The sequence below is a fragment of the Lactuca saligna genome, chromosome 1 (assembly GCF_052625555.1).
Source record: "Lactuca saligna cultivar CGN05327 chromosome 1, ASM5262555v1, whole genome shotgun sequence".
Lineage (NCBI taxonomy): Eukaryota > Viridiplantae > Streptophyta > Magnoliopsida > Asterales > Asteraceae > Lactuca > Lactuca saligna.
Window position 1 is genome coordinate 95,928,644 of NC_136417.1, and position 15,214 is coordinate 95,943,857.

At 34.5% G+C, this 15,214-nt stretch overlaps 1 long non-coding RNA gene and 1 other non-coding gene across 4 annotated transcripts; both read left to right on the plus strand.

The window, feature by feature from the left end:
* Positions 1-831: 831 nt before the first annotated feature.
* Positions 832-938, plus strand: LOC145028014 (small nucleolar RNA R71). The gene has a single exon (XR_013675772.1). It is a non-coding gene; the product is annotated as a small nucleolar RNA R71 (small nucleolar RNA).
* Positions 939-1,916: 978 nt separating this feature from the next.
* On the plus strand, positions 1,917-5,127 carry LOC145041856 (uncharacterized). 3 transcript variants are annotated; one of them, XR_013680446.1, is made up of 5 exons: positions 1,917-2,136; positions 3,187-3,415; positions 3,997-4,040; positions 4,260-4,370; positions 4,901-5,127. It is a non-coding gene; the product is annotated as an uncharacterized LOC145041856 (long non-coding RNA). The 3 variants fall into 3 exon arrangements; XR_013680445.1 differs by lacking the exon at positions 3,997-4,040; XR_013680448.1 differs by lacking the exon at positions 3,997-4,040 and having other exon boundaries at positions 4,275-4,370.
* The last annotated feature ends 10,087 nt before the right edge of the window (positions 5,128-15,214 follow it).

Sequence of the window (15,214 nt, forward strand, 5' to 3'; positions counted from 1 at the left end):
TGGGATTGGAGTGAGGGGTGTGACTATCTTCCTACTCCTTGTTGTCACTATGTTAATATGTGCACCCTTTGGATTTTTTTCCGTGTCACTTGGAAGCCCGCCTGGTGTTCTTTCGTTGAATTGCTTGGCAAGTTGCCCAAGCTGTTTTTCAATATTCAAGATTGAAGCTTGCTGATTCCGGAGCAGAGCTTGTTGATCCATCATCATGGTTTGGTGCTCCTTCATCATCTTTTGTTGATCTCTAATGGCTGCATCGGATTCGTCATGCCTTTTCTCGGAAGCACTAACGAATCGAGTTAACATAGCTTCAAGATCCGTCTTCTTCTCTTGCGCCAGTTCTTCTTTTTGATAAAACCCACGTGCTTTTTTTCTATACTTTTCCTCCTTCGCCTTCTTGTACTCGTCGTAGGGGAGTCATTCCTTCTTGGGCTTTTGTAATCATCATCAAACCTATCGCCACTCGAATAACAAACTTGTGCCTTCCGGTTGCTGTTCTCATCAAGATCGCAATCCTTAGTAAGATGGGGACCGCTACAATTGTCACAACCCACCCTTATGACATGGATGGATTGATCCATCTTTGTCATCCTACGATCCATACTTTCTAGTTTGGCCATCATTGCTGCCATGCCATCGGAAACTGAGTTAACCATGCCTCTAGCTGTATCGTTCCTTGGATTATGGTATTCTCTTGAATGTTTGGAAAATTCTTCCACCAATGTTTTAATGACAGCTGGTGCTTTCTTCGTGAGGGGTCCTTGGGAGTCTAGTAATTGTCTGGTTGTGACGTTTACGCCATCATAAAAGATAGAAACCTCTTGTTGCAAGTTTAGGTTGTTTTGAGGGCAATTTCTTATTAACCCCTTATATCTTTCCCACGCCTCATAGAGTGATTCTCCTGGCAATTGCTCAAAGTTAGCAATTGCTTTCTTCAATTTTGCAATCTTAGAAGGTGGACAAAACTGGTCAATGAACTCCTCGCGCATCTTTTGCCATGTTGTAATGGATCCGGGGGGTAAAGATTTCAACCATTCCTTCGCGGCTCCTTTGAATGTAACTGGTAACATTCGTAGTAAGACAGTATCGCGAGGCACATTTGGCATATGGAAATAGTCAGCAATGTCCATAACTTCTTCAATATGCTTGTAGGCATCTTCGTGCTCCTTTCCATGGAATGGAATGTCTTTTAGTTGTGCGAGAATGTGAACCTTCAACTCAAAATTGGCAGTAGCTGGAATTGCAGGTTGCACGAGTCCCGGCCCGGTACCATCTCTTATGTGCTTCTTGTAATCTCTTATCGGTATGTCGGCGATGTCGGCCATATTATCTCCTTGATCAGAATTTCTTTCTTCACCAAACGTGGATGTGTCAGACTCGATCCCTTTTCCTCTTTGTGTGCGAATAATCAACTCCGGATTGTCTACGGGTGGTATTGGTGTAGAAATCCGGGTTTAGTTACCATGAATGATTTCTATGACTAAATAAGCCCGTTTCTAAGGCCTGACTTAAGGCGGCAATTTTGTATATAATTCATATTTTTATATGTATTTTCTACTATTATTCATTTTTATACACATATATGGGTCAAGGCGGCGTTTTGGCAAAGCTTGACGACACATGCAAGCCTTGGAGTCATGGCGTGCCATGACGAACTTTTTAGAATCTTGATTTTTAGTGACATATTTAAACTACCTATTTTGTGACACTATAGAAATTAATAAATTTAATGATACTTAATATTTTGTGACACTAATATTCATACTTATTAATGAAACTAAAATTTAAACTACCTATAAAACTTACAAAGTTTATATCATAGAAATTATTATATGCTACTAAATATTTTATTGTAACTTAAAAAAATCCATTTTATGCCAATATATATTTAATATGCCACAATAGATTCTAGATTTTTAATCATTTTAGGATCCATTTCCGTGCCATCCTTTCGAACACGCCTTTAGGTCCAAAATTTTGAAAGGGGAAAAACAAACCTAATCGATGTATATCACTCACTGATCTTTACCTATCGCAGCCCTACGTGATTTTTGTCACCCTTGTCCGCCTTGCTCGCCTTGCTCCGACTGTGCCTCCCTATTCTAGCTGCTTCACCATCATCCGAATTATGAGATCAAGGTATGCCTCTTCGTATTTCATATTTGTATTTCGTTTAATCTGTTTCAAAATCACATTATGTAGATTCTAGAAAAACAAATGGAGGAAGTACTTAGAAAACTGTGTTGATTTCGGTTTTTCGTCTTCGATTGACAAACTACAACCCAATTCCATCAATTCTACCTTTACTCTTTGAGTCTTTGGTTGCTGAGTCGGGAAACATATTTAATTTTCTACAAGAACTCTCTTATTCGATTCAATTGTTTGATTAGGAAGGGATATTAGAAGCAATTAGTGTAAACGATCGTACTCTTCCCTAGAACCACCGTGAACGCCTAGATATAAGCCCTAAAGTCTACTGTTTGAAATTGACTTATTTAGCTTGCTTATTGTTATGGAATCAACATTATTCTTTGTCTCTTTGTATAAATCTCAGGTAACGTCACAATTTTAAGCTCATAAGCCAATTTTAAATAAAATTTGTTTATTAGTTATGGATTAGATTCAAATCTATAAACTGTTAAGTGAGAATGATCCTTCCAAAGTTCGTTACAACTTAACTTTCATTGATATGGTTTGTGTAATTGTGAAGATTCATTGTCTAGTTGGTAAAAAATTTAATAATGTTGATTTGAATTCTTTGATCGGCTATTTAATTGGAAGTTGTATCATTTTAATTTGACCTCACGGTTGAAGGAAAAGTTGGGAACTTAGTCTTTTAGTCCAATTTTAAGAGCTTTTTGGTCATCTGAATTAGAAATTGGATCTTCCAAACATCGTTATTTAATTAGTATGATGTTATTTTTACATTTTATAGTTGTTTTTGTTTTGCCATAAATTGGAAGGGATTGATATGAGATATGTGCTAATGGTTTCATGTAATAAATCCATTGTTGTTTGAGGTGGATCAAATATATCATCTTGTTTGTCCCAGCTTCTAATTTTATAAAAACATAATCCTATCCAGATATCTTTCTTTTAATCAAGACCCAAATCATATTAATGAATGAAGAATTATTTTTCAATCTTGCTTAATCTTGTTATTTTACGGCTCCTTGTAATCTCCAATAGGCAATCAAGAAAAATGTAATTGGAAGTTTAAACATGTTGGGACTTGCCAATCAATTCTGTATAACAATGATTCAGATCCAGAAAAAGCAGGAATCAGTGATTCCGATGGAAGTACAAATACAGAAAACAATTATTGCAAATTATGAAATGGAGAGCGGAGAGCTTATGCTTGAAGGTGAGGTGGTTTCATAAGTGGACAAGGCAAGAGATGATATTAATCCAAAACATGGTAAGAGTTTATCACTTTATTTAGTTTCTTTTTTCTTCTTTTTTATTTCAATAAGGGGAATTGATCATGAATTTTCTGAAGAATAGTGCTAGTCGGTTGACTATATATTGTGTATTAACGGATGCATACTTTATGTTTTTGTTGTAGATAATAGAATGTTTTTTTTATGGTTTTAGGTTATTTCATTCCAAGAAGTTCGAAAAGAACGTGAACTTTTTTTTTTGTTTTTTTCGGAATAATAACTTCAAAACTAAGGTTGATTTAAAATAAAAGTAAATTGTTTTGCTTCTGTAAAGGTTAATATTTTGTGGATTTATAAACTGATGAAGTTATTTGTAGTTTGAGAGTGACCTATACCTTTTAGCTACAGATTGAAGGTATGTTAGTCAACCTGATTTGGTATGGGAAAGCTTAATGAGGTGTAGTTTTCTTCTTCTTCAGGTTCTCTTGTGTTTACTTCAAACATTATAAAAAACATTTATTATTCCGTTTTAATAAATCATTCGATTCCATGTATTATAGGTCAGTGGAGATTTAGTGTTTATAACTTGTAATTATAAGGATTTCAATGTTGAATGTAGGAATGCCACTCATGGATGCACATAATGCATTGGCTAATACAATTGTATGTAGATTGTCAATTATTTATATAATAGAAATAATATATTTTTATTAATTTGTAATATAATTTTTGTATTTCAAGACTATCTTGCAAGCATTAACAATTCATCACATCAGAACACGAGCTTTACATAATTCTTTAGTCTCTACCCTTTTATTTTGAAATTATTTTCCACTTTATAACACAAAGAAAAATAAAAATTAATTTTTTTTAATATGACAGCTCTCTGATCTACAGTTAACTATAATTCTTCAGCAACAAGAATTTGAGCCTCCAAAACCACCACCATGCACTGACACTGCTAGGGAGTCGAGGCTTGTTACATGTCCCTAGGTAAATGACAATTTTATCCTTACATTCTAATATAGTTATCAACATGAGTGGAGCTGGGAGGAAAAAAGGACACATATTACTGTCTTAATACATTAAGCTAGGTATTTTTTTTTTTGGATTAATCATTTAAGTCATTCCGTCTAGATTAAGTAAAAAACACTAAACCCCAAAATATCATTATTCTGTAATTCATTTTACTTATATAGACACAATCAAGTAAGGGTTTATTTTTTTTATTTTTTATTTTTTATTTTTTATTTAGGCATAGAAGACAAAAAGTTTCATTTCTCGTTTAAATTGTAGTTTGGAATGATGCTCAGCGTTATAGGTTTTGATAATAATACTTAGATGGTAGAATATACAAGGTGGGAAATATATGACACCATATAGAAATCGTAATCACTTTTATGTTCTTTCTTTTTTCATTTGTTATCAGACACAATTCATTTATGTTTGATATTTAGTTACTTAATTCTAAATTATTCCTTATTTAACTATATTTTGAATTGTTTTTATTTATTTTTTGATAGGAAATTGCTAATATTGATTCTAAAAAAGAGCTAACATGAGGTGATTCAAATTAGCATGAAGTTTAGAGAATAAGTTCAACTGTAATTAAATTTCAAGTTTTTTTTAATTATTATTATTATTATTACTTTTGTTAGTTATTTTTAGGTTTAGTTGTGTACTTTGTTCCACATTTATACTTATTTGACATTTACTAAACATTTTATTGAATGAAGTTTTTATTATTTTCCATGGACGCAGTTTTAATTAGCTTTTATATCTTCTATTATAACTAAAAAAGTGTACATATGTAAGTAACATGAATTTCATATGGATATTTACTTCACTGACTGTGATAAAAATATTTCCTTGTACTGTGGCAAATGATAGGTGCCACTAAAAATGACAAAAACGATAGAATCACATGAGTAATTAGTGGCAAAAAATATGTCCCACAAAATACTTTTGGTTTACTATGACAAATAAAAATATGCCACAAAAGCCTAAAAAGTTGCAGCGACAAAACTGAAATGTGTCGTTAAGGATTTTTAGTGGAAGCATTTCTAGTGACACTTTTTAGTTGTGCCGCTGATTATCTGATAGTCCTTTAGTGACACTTTTTTAGATATTTAATGGCACATTTTGTGTGCCATTAAATGACATTTTACTTGTAGTGAAAGTGGCACTTTTCAGCTAGCCACAGGGACCATTTTGTGCAGTTTTTTCATATATATATATATATATATATATATATATATATATATATATATATATATATATATATATATATATATATATATATATATATATATAGGTTAAGGTTATTCTATTCAAACTAAGTATTGTATGAATGTATAAATCATTGTGGACCAATCATTTTATTTACTTTTGGAAAGTGAATAATACATATTATTAAATTAAAGATAATTAAAAAAATACCATCTAATTTCATTCTCAGGGTATTTTAGTCAATTAATATAAATTTAAAAAAGGAAAATTGCATATTTTAAGCGAAAATAGATTCTATTAATTTTAAAAATTTGATTGTATTGATGCTAATTCTCCTAATTTGGAAATTCTTACGGAATATGTTTATCAATATATTGAAAAATAACAAATATGATTGAACCATACAACAATACATATTCTGACATAATATATATTTTGATTTAATGAACTTCTTGTAGAATAACAAAATTTGGATACAAGTTAAAAAAAATTCATTACATTCTTAGAAAAAAAATTATATACCATTCTATGTGAATATTACACTTATTAATAACAAAAAAACACAATATATAAATCATTCTACCATAATATACTATTACACATATTTTTTTCATTACATTGTATATTATTATGGTAGAATAATCCATTCTTTTTTGAGGATTGGTGGTCATTGTTCATCCTCATCCCATACAATGTTCATCTTCAAGATTCTATTCTGACAAAATTAGAATTCAAGATGCCATTCCAGTAGAATTGGAATCCGTGATTCTATCCCGATAGAACTGCAAATGTAGAAAATACACAAATCACAAAGGAAATATCGAAATTTAATTCTCATAGAATCGGAATTTGCCACCATTTGTATTACTGAAAATATGATTAGGTTCTTCCAACTTGCTCTTTACTCGATTCATCAGAAATTAAACAGCACACACAATTTGATTCACATCAAAAATGAAAAAGAGAGTAAAAATATGAGAAGGCATTTTGTCGAACAGCTGGTGGGGTTCTTTGAACACAGTTGCAAATAAAAAGATTTTGCCAAGTGGTTTTCCAAAAACAACCTGATATCAGCGAACTTTGACTCAAGATTAATTGTTAAAATTATAAATTTCTACAGAGTCTTAAAATACTAACAAAACAAATACGTAATGAAAAATAATTATATATAGAAAATGAAGGATTAAAACCATATGTTTGAAGTTAGTGGCAAAAATTCAGGGGAAGGGACGTCCATTACCAGACTATTTAGCATGTCCACTACAAGGTTCCGTCGCCGATTGCGACGAATTCGGTGAATCAGATGCCGATTGAGGGTGGAGATGTTTTACCGACAACCATAATAGCGAATGGCGGGTGGAGATCGGCGACAACGGCAAACGATGGTGGTGGCGATCTTCTGTGGGCGTTAGTTGATGGAACTCTCCATTTGTAATACCTCTCCCTCCACCATTGAGTGACTTCTAGGTTTTGTGTTGCTGGATGATAGGGATGAAGAGGTGAAGGGGAAGACATCGACAACAAAAGCAGCTCCGACTAAGAGGGAGATGGATTTAACCTAGTGATTTTGGGGAGATGTATATTTTATCTGTTTTGGAGCTAGGGTTAGGGAGGATCAAATGGGATAGAATACAGTGATTGTTGATTGTTTTAAAAAGGGATAAAAATAGGTCAAAGTAATTACCTATAGGAGTGTATTTTTAGAAATTAGTTATCAAATTATTAAATTAACCTTATTTATTTGCTTGATTATTTATTTATTTTTTAAATTTTAATTGGTCTACAATCAAGCATACATTCACACAATAATTAGTTAGAATACCTGAACCTAGCTCTCTCTCTATCTCTCACACTCTCTCACTCTGTCTCTCTCTCTCTGTATATATATATATATATATATATATATATATATATATATATATATATATATATATATATATATATATATATATATATATATATATATATATAAGGAGATCTAACACTAGAATGATCAATGTAACAACTTGCTACCTTCAAATGGAAGCCAAAATGATGTAGATACTGGATCTACAAGCTCCTTCCCGTTCCAAGCTTCTCAACCTTCAAGTTTCCCTTCCAAAATCAACAAATGACACCTTTCAAGATCTCAACACACCTAATGGTGGTTTGGGATTTGATCTAGGGTTTCCTGTGGCTGTAATGATGATGAGGGAGGCTAGAAATGGCCCAAAAGTTCTTTAAATAGGGTGCAAACCCAAAAATTTAGGGTTTCCATGCGTAGCCTCTACTCGTCGAGTCGGGGTCCTCCGATGCGTCGAATAGAAGTCATAAATCACGTTGACTGACTATGTTCAACATGACAAGTTGGGGCCTCAAAATCGTTGAGTTCCTTCAATAAAATGAATATAAAGATTTTAAAAATATATCTACGAGTCGAGGGGTTACAATTACCACAACTTAATGGTGTGGATAACAGGCGGAATCAAATCTTACTAGATATGGGGTTCGTTTCATGATGATTCGAGCTTATATTCCTATTCATTTTTAGGGGTGTGCCTTAGAGACAGCCGACCATATTGTAAATCAAGTTCCAACAACGAAGGTTACCAAAACATCTCAGGATATGTGGGCAAGGAAAGCTCCCTCGCTCATATATATATATATATATATATATATATATATATATATATATATATATATATATATATATATATATATATATATATATATATCAAGGTCCAGGATTGTGAGGCGCTCGTAAGATGAGACTCATGACAAACTCAAAGCTAGAGTCGAGAAGTGTTATTTCATTGGCTACCCACAGAATTCCTTTGGATATTTGTTCTATAGACCTAGTGAGAATGTGGTCTTTGTAGCTCGAAGAGGAGTCTTTCGCGAACATGTGAGAGAGAGAGAAAGAGGCAGAGAGAGAGAGAGAGAGATTATATAAAAAGAGGATAATGGGAGTACTATTGATCTTAAAGAAATTCAAGAGTCATCCAATGAAGGAATCTCTAAGTTTTATGAATTTGATATAACTTTAGATGGTTATAAGTTTTTCTGTGATCGTACACTGTTAATTTTAGATGAGCATATAAATTACAAGGAAGCAATGGCAGGGTCTGAGGCTGATAGATTGAAGAAGGAAATGGAGAGTTAGATTCAGTGCATGTATGATAATCAAATATGGAACTTCGTTGATCATGTAGCAGGTAGAAAGATAGCCGAGTGCAAATGGATATTCAAGAAGAAGACCGACATGGATAGGAGAGCACACACTTTAAAATCTAGGCTTGTTGCAAAGGACTTTACTCAAACCCAATGGATTGACTATGATGAGACCTTTTCACCAGTAACTAAGATAAAATCTATCAAGATTATGCTTGCTATAGCTGCATTTCATGATTATGAAATTTTGCAGATGGATGTTAAAACTTCATTCCTTAATGGGAAATTTTCTAAGGACGTCTACATGAGTCATCCAAAGGGTTTTGTACATGCCATGTTTCTTAAAAGAATGTGCAAGCTTAAGAAATGCATTTATGGATTGAATTAAACATCTCACAACTGAAATCTTTGCTTCCATGAGAAAGTCAAAGAGCTTGGTTTCTATAGAAGAGACGATGAGTCATGTGCATATGTCAAAGATAGTGGGAGTATAGTGACTTTCCAAGTGTTGTATTATGATGACAAACTCCTTATAGGAAACTGTAACCCCCGTAGATCCGGGCTTGTCAATTTACAGACGATAAGCATCAAAAATGACTTTTTGATGGAAGATTATTTAGAAGGATTAATCTTAACCAAGTTGTAGTATATGTCATAAGGTTTCGGTGCATAAAAAGAATGCCAAAATCCGAGTTATAACAAAGAAGTTATGACCTGTCGAAGTTTCAGGCACAGAACCGACACAACCCAGCGCGACCCAGTGTGACGTAAATAGTGAATTTAAGGTAGATATATATCTATCCTTAATGATCTAAACGATAGTCGAAGATGTCTTCGATAGTAGTCCAACGATAAAAAGACAGACGAAAACGGAGTTCAGATAAAGGAGTTATGAATTTCGAACAGAGTTTTCCTGTCCCGTCCTACTAAAGATAATATATAAGTAATATATTTATAATATATTAAAAATAAAGTCAAAATGAGCCAATGATGTCTAAATGAGAGTTGTAGAGCATCATCTCACCTACGCGTCGATATAAAGAACGTCGAAAACGGAGTTCGTATGCGAAAGTTATGAATTTATGAAGTTCGGGGCGCGAAACCCCAAAACTGTCAGATACGGCGACGTGGCAAGTAGTGCCACGACATGGCAAGTCTTCTGACACCTCCGGGAGTTCCGCAGACGCAACTTGCGATGACGCATGCAGTGACGACCAAGCCCACGACGTGGAAAAAGGTGCCACGACGTGGCAAGGGCCAATATTTCCCTATAAATAGATTAGAAGGGCCAACCGAGTTTAGTTGCTCATTCTCTCATCTCTCTCCCATATTACATCGTTTTACGTGCAATTTTAACCCCCCGAAGCCCCGGTATCATTCCCGAGACCCGAAGCAAGTCCCGAAGTCCAAAGATCCCGATAAGAAAAGAGTTTCTGAGCCGAAGCTTTACCCACGAGAAACCCGGTGTGTGAAGTGATCCCGGATTCACCGAAGAATACTACCATTGCAAGCCGTAGTGCTGTCCAATCATCTTCTGATCATGTGAGTGTAGAGTCCCTTTCATAAACACGATTATAATACAAGTATTGTTTGAATGTATTAAGTATATGTTTTGGGTGAGTATGTGATCACTTTCTTCTAACACACATATATATATATGAAGTATTTGCTTTGAAATATGTTTTATATGTTTATATATTGTTTGTTTATTTGAGATGAGTATGGAATGGATGAACTATATAGGTATTAATGAATTAAACTATATATATATATATATATATATATATATATATATATATATATATATATATATATATTGTATCTACGAATATGTTGGGTTGGACATGGGTAGATGAGATCCGTGAGTATGGATCAGATCAAGAGGTTAGTTTTAGATTCGTGAGTATGGATCAGGTAGTTTTAGATCCGTTAGTATGGATCAGGTCAAAAGGTAGTTTTAGATCCGTGAGTATGGATCAGGGGAAAAGGTTAGTTTTAGGTCCGTGAGTATGGATCGGGTGAAAAGGTTAGTTTTAGATCCGTAAGTAGGGATCAGGTAAAGAGGAAAAATTTTAGATACGAGAGTTTAGATCGTGTAGTTGTGAGGATCGATGGGGTGGGATAAGAGTTGCCTTTATATGGTTAAAATGTACAATTTTGAATGTTCTATATTTATAATTATATGATATAACATTGTGGGATGAAAACCCTATATGCTCACCAGGCTCCTAAGCCTTACCCACTCAGTTTAATTGTATCACAGGTATCAATACTAAGCTGCTTTGCACTGAGAGATTAAAGGAGATGTAATTCACTAGATTAAATAAATGTATGTTATGTTTATGCTTATGTGTCTGTATCGGAACATGACATCCCGAGGTTTTATTATTTAATGAAAATACATTCTCTTTGAGAAATGTTTTGATAAATGGTTATCATATTTTGTTTTGGGACAAATTCCGCAACCATTTTCTTTAAAAGATTACTCTGATTCTAAAAACAAAGCATAAACAAATCGGTCTTTTCTGGCCGTGAAATGGGGGATGTCACAGTTGGTATCAGAGCATTAGTTTAAGCGAACTAGGAAATTGTAGGAAATTTCTAGACCTAAACTTAGAATGGTAAGTAATGATTGTGAGGAGTGTGTCTAAAATATGTTAGGTAGTACACCTAAATTGACACAAGCACTAATTTATTTTAGGAATGATGCCTAAGAATTCTTTTATGTGCTAAATGTTTTGTGTGATAGCTATATTGATGCTAGTATTTGTTCGGATCTATGGTATGTTGCCGACCGGATCTGGAAACCTTATGTGTATAGGATTCTAAGCGTATGACTACGATATTAGAACTAGGATGTAAACGTTTCGGAGGGATAAGGAGATTTATACATTTATCGTAATTAAAAACTTTCTTATCTTAAAAAAAAATTCTCGCTTGGTACACCAAATGTCTGCTTGGATGTACAAGAGGTCATGGTGAAGACTCGTAGATAAATTGAGTAAATGGAGGAAATGAAGAAGGCTTATGATAGTGGATGACACCTATCTGAAGATATCGTAAGAGTGATATCTTGCCTTTAAAGTATGTCTTATGAAATAACAGTACGTTTAGAGGAGTACGGTACGTCTGAAGTACACCTTCGATTGGCAGGATGATGGAACGATTGGTGAAATTCTTGAAGTTGTCTCATCGTCTGGTATTTCCATCACCAATCGAGTTGAATTAGAGTTGCTGATTGAAGATTGAGCAATGAAAAAGTCCTAGTAGAGTCTAGGGAATATGTTTATGATTATTTGGACACATTTGTATGTGTTAAATTGTTTTGTGATTTTCTTGTATGGTGACTTGGTCGACTACGGACAATACTTGGGATGAGTATGAGTATGTGTGAAAGGTAGTAGATGCATATACTACTAGAAGCACAGGACTCACACTTGGATCAGGGAAAGTCACAAGGTTACCAAGAAGCTAGTAATTGATTTTGTTTTGTGCAAGTGTGTCATTACCCTTGTTTCGGTAGTGACTAGTAAGATGGTTGTTATTCCGACCCTAGTGGTCATATCAAATTGAGTCCGACTACGAGGAGTTTGTTACGTGCTTCATGGAACCAAGTTCGATGTAACATCTGCCTTAAGTCAAAAGATTGACATCAATGCGATCGATAACATCGTGCTCGTTGTTAAGGAAGTTTGTAGCCAGAAATGCTACATGCTGAAAATGTGATTATATCACATTAGAATACAATGGAAGGTATATTCCATTTTGGAATTTGAGTCTAAGAGACTTGAGTCAAAGCGTTGCATCATGCGATAAGAGGTCAATAGAGCACGACCCATCGATCTATTGCAATAGATAAATGAAAGTACTTATCCTAAGAAGAAGAAGGAGTCCTCAATAAGGATTTATTTTGTTACTCGGAAGTTATGATTGAAAGTACAACATAGTACGATAAGCAGATGCAAGATTGGGCATCGTCTGCGGTTAAGAAAGCCATAGAGTTAAATACTCTTTCGAGGAAACATAGAAGTTACGGTTATTACCTAGGATGAAGAGATAATGTGTGGAATCATTATGCAAGCCCTATTTCTTTTATGATTCCGGGACGTAATCATCCTAAGGGGAGATAATTGTACCGCCCGTAGATCCAGGCTAGTCAATTTATAGACGATAAGCATCAAAAATGACTTTTTGATGGGAGATTATTTAGAAGGATTAATCTTAACCAAGTTGTAGTATATGTCACAAGGTTTCTGTGCATATAAAGAACGCCAAAATCCGAGTTATAACGAAGAAGTTATGACCTGTCGAAGTTTCGCGATAGTACCGACACGACCCAGCGCGACCCAACGCGACGTAAATAGTGAATTTAAGTTAGATATATATCTATCCTTAGTGATCTAAATGAGAGTCGAAGATGTCTTCGATAGTAGTCCATCGATAAAAAGACAGACGAAAACAGAGTTCAGATGAAGGAGTTAGCCAATGGACTCTAAACGAGAGTTTTAGAGCATAATCTCACCTACGCGTCGATATAAAGAACGTCGAAAACGGAGTTCGTATGCGAAAGTTATGAATTTATGAAGTTCGGGCCGCGAAACCCCAAAACTGTCAGATACGATGACGTGGCAAGCAGTGCCACGACGTGGCAAGTCTTCTGACACCTTCGGGAGTCCCCCTGACGCAACTTGCAATGACGCATGCAGTGACGACCAAGCCCACGACATGGAAAAATGTGCCACGACGTGGCAAGGGCTAGTTTTTCCCTATAAATAGATTTGAAGGGCCAGCCGAGTTTGGTTGCTCATTCTCTCATCTCTCTCCCATATTACATCGTTTTACGTGCAATTTTAACCCCCTGAAGCCCTGGTATCATTCCCAAGACCCGAAGCAAGTCTCAAAGTCCAAAGATCGCGATAAGAAAAGAGTTTCCGAGCCGATGCTCTGCCCGCGAGAAACCTGGTGTGTGAACTGATCCCGGTTTCACCGAAGAATACTACCATTGCAAGTCGTAGTGCTGTCCGATCATCTTCTGATCATGTGAGTGTATAGTCCCTTTCATAAACACGATTATAATACAAGTATTGTTTGAATGTATTAAGTATATGTTTTGGGTGAGTATGTGATCACTTTCTTCTAACACACACACACACACACACACATATATATATATATATATATATATATATATATATATATATATATATATGAAGTATTTGCTTTGAAATATGTGTTATGTGTTTATATATTGTTTGTTTATTCAAGATGAGTATGGAATTAATGGATGAACAATATAGGTTTTAATGAGTTAAACTGTATATATATTTTTTATCTACGAATATGATGGGTTGGACATGGGTAGATGGGATTCGTGAGTATGGATCAGATCAAGAGCTTAGTTTTAGATTCGTAAGTATGGATCAGGTAGTTTTAGATTCGTGAGTATGGATCAGGTGAAAAGGTAGTTTTAGATCCGTGAGTATGGATCAGGGGAAAAGGTTAGTCTTAGATCCGTGAGTATGGATCGGGTGAAAAGGTTAGTTTTAGATCCGTAAGTAGGGATCAGGTAAAGAGGAAAATTTTAGATACGAGAGTTTAGATCGTGTCGTTTTGAGGATCGATGGGGTGGGATAAGAGTTGCCTTTATATGGTCAAAATGTACAAGTTTGAATATTCTATATTTATAATTATATGATACAACATTGTGGGATGAAAACCCTATATGCTCAACAGGCTCCCAAGCCTGACCCACTAAGTTTAATTGTATCACAGGTATCGATACTAAGTTGCTTTGCACTGAGAGATTAAAGGAGATGTAATTCACTAGATTAAATAAATGTATGTTATGTTTATGCTTATGTGTCTGTATCGGAACATGACATCCCGAGGTTTTATTATTTAATGAAAATACATTCTCTTTGAGAAATGTTTTGATAAATGGTTTTCATATTTTGTTTTGGGTCAAATTCTGCAACCGTTTTCTTTAAAAGATTACTTTGATTATAAAAACAAAGCATAAACAAATCGGTCTTCTCTGGCCGTGAAATGGGGATGTCACGGGAAACAACATTCCAACTTTTCAAGAAGTTAAGTCTTGGCTTGAAAAGTGTTTCACTATGAAGGATCTAGGGCAAGTAGGCTATATTATGGGAATAAGGATTCATTCGGCTAGAAAGAATTGTGTTATTTGTCTTAGCTGGAGTACATATTTGGATAAAATAATGAAGCGTTTCAGTATGGAGAATTAAAAAAAGAGAATTGCGTATTCATAAACTATCAAGTTGTGTAAGACTCAATGTACCAGTACTATTAAAGAGATAGCTAACATGATTCGAGTCCCATATACTTTTACTGTAGGATCGATCATGTATTTAATGACATGTTCTCCCCTTAATGAGTATTATGCTTTATGCATGGTTAGTCGATTTCAGGGAAATCCTGGCAGAGCTCATTGGATT